Source organism: Piliocolobus tephrosceles, chromosome 1, assembly GCF_002776525.5.
Source record: "Piliocolobus tephrosceles isolate RC106 chromosome 1, ASM277652v3, whole genome shotgun sequence".
Taxonomy (NCBI): Eukaryota; Metazoa; Chordata; class Mammalia; order Primates; family Cercopithecidae; genus Piliocolobus; species Piliocolobus tephrosceles.
This window is the reverse complement of record NC_045434.1, coordinates 146767021-146769821: the sequence shown is the minus strand read 5'-3', so window position 1 is coordinate 146769821 and position 2801 is coordinate 146767021.

Genomic DNA, 2801 nt, shown 5'->3' with positions numbered 1-2801 from the left:
TTTGACTATCTATTAGTCCTCATACAGGTTTTGTTTATTGTCAGCCATCCCTACTAGAATTTAAGAGGGTTAGCTTTAAGAGGGCAGGAACTTTGTCTGTTTTGTTCATTACTGTATGCCCCACCACTCAGAACAGTGGTTGTGGATCATAGTAGATGCTGATTAAATATTTGCTATGAACAAATAATGGAATTTCTCTTAGAGCTGTCTTTTTAAAAAATTACTTGTTCTGCTACGTTTTATTCACTCTCCACACAGGCTGACGCCAGTTAGGCTTTTCATAATGCTGATCATGCACCCATTGTCTAGAATGCATCATAAAACTGACTTAAGAAGTGTTCTGCTTTCACATTTTAAAAACCTAAACAGCCAGCCGGATTTCCAACTTACTTTCTGCAGAGATATAATGATGACAAAGTTACAAGGCAGGATTAATATGCACACTTCCAAGTAATTTCTAGTCACTTGGTTGCTTCAGTGATATTTCTGCCAATAGTCATTCCCTCCTGCTGAGGCAGCTAAGGAGGGGTGGCAACTCTAGTCTTTGGTTCAAAAAGAGTAATATGGTGTAAGGTAGAACCTATTCTCAACACTTTCCAAGGATTCTTCTTCCACATTTTGTTCATTTGAAGGCCTGCAAATTGACACATGACCTTTCACCCACTACTGATTTTTAAAATGAATATTTTCGAATCCAAATATAAGTTAGCAGTAGGATTTTAGAGCAAAGTTTCTACTTCTAAAGAATATATATAGGTAATATGCGTGGAATCACTATAGATGTCTGTTTCTCTAACCATAAATTCCCTTGATCATCCCAGTGCTATAGGAAAGTCTCTTAGAGGACTGAGACTGAACCCTTTAAAGCTGTGTGCAGGTGGGTGTTCTAGCCATTCTGAAGATAATTCAGGTTATTTCATTTTCAATCATTCCTTAAACTTCTTGACTGGCAGAATACTTGAATTAAAATATCTGGAAGTGTTGGGAGAAAAGCTGAGTGTTGGGAGAGAAGCTGAGGCAGGGCTTACATGTCTGCTAGACTTGCCGGCTCCCAGCTTCTAGCACTCCCATTATCTCAAGCAGCCATATGTTTCTCATTCACTTGATAGCTGTTTCCTTTCAACCCCCACATCCTCACCACCTGTTTCTTTGTTTGAGCACCAATAAATAGCATGTTCAGGGCCTTCGCAGCCTCCACACTCTCAGTGACCCCCTGGTCCCACTTTTTCTCTCTCAAACTGTCTTTTTCTCATTCCTTTGACTCCACTGGACTTTGTCACCTCCACAACCTGGTGTTGGGTCTGATCACTCCAACACAGAAAAGCTTACAAAAATCAAAGGATCATCCAGTGGCCCATTCAACTCTTGAGCTCTTAAGTAAAACCTCCTAGTTCTTCTTTTTCTCGCAATAATTTTCCAGAATTTCTGAGGTATCTATTTTTGACTCAGATCTTTTAGGTAGCCCTATGTTCTTAAGGAGAAAGGAGCTCTGGGCCTCTTTTCTGTGCCACAGTGACACCAATCCAAGGAGGGTTCACTACCTTCTTCTACTTAGGTCAACATTAAAATTGAGAAACATTTCTTCATTATGTCATAATGTATGTCTATTTCTCAATGTCCACTTTCCCACCACTGTGTGTTATCAGTCACAGTCATAAATGAGAGGTTAGTAAGATGTGCTTATTTATTTAGTAATATACATTTAGTAAAAACTTTTAAAATATGGAATTCTCTATGTTTAACCAACAAAAATTTCCCATACACATTCTTATTAATGAAAACTTCACAAAGAAATAAAACCAAGGTTGATGCACATGAAGACATAAACAGCTCTTAAGTAATTTAAAAGATACTATATAAAAATTATAAACTGTATTTTGTGCTAGGAACAAAAGATGTGGCAGAAAGAGCTACAAGATACAAAAAGCTTATATTCTAACACTATGTTTTTGACTCAATATGTAATCTTGAAAAAATCATTTTGCTTTCTTATGTCTCAGTTTCTGTTAAAGGAAGAATATAATCCATACACTACCTATATCACAACTGGAAAAGTCAAATGAGATCATGATGTGAAATTATTTATGATATTTCCATGAATGTGAGAAAGCATTGTGATTATTATTACTGTTACATATTAAATTACATGTGAAATTTCTGACAGACAAGAATTCCTCAATAAAAATTACAGTTATGCATCACATGATGACACTTCAGTCAATGATGAATCACATACATGAAGGTGGTCCTCCAAGAAAATAATGGGGCTGAAAATTTCCTATTGCCTAGTGACTTAATAGTCATTGTAACTTCATAGCACAAAGCATTACTCGTGATTGTGATGTTGGTGTAAACAATACTATGCTGTCAGTTGTATAAAAGTATCACACATATAATTATTTATGGCCACAATACTTGATAATAATAAATGACTATGTTACTTGTTTATGTATTTACTATATTTATCAAAAAAAAAAAAACAGTAAATTGTAAAACAGCCTCAGGCAGGTCCTTCAAGAGGTATTCTAGGCCTCTTGAAGGCAGTGGCACATGCCTGTAATCCCAGCACTTTGGGAAGTCCAGACGGGCAGATCATCTGAGGTCAGGAGTTCGAGACCAGCCTCATCGACATGGCAAAACCCCTTCTCTACTGCAAATACAGAAATTAGCTGGGCATGGTGGCTAGCACCTGTAACCCCAGCTACTCAGGAGACTGAGGCATGAGAATCACTTGAATCCAGGAGGCTCAGGTTGCAGTGAGCTGAGATAGTGCCACTGCACTCCAGCCTGGGTGACAAAGC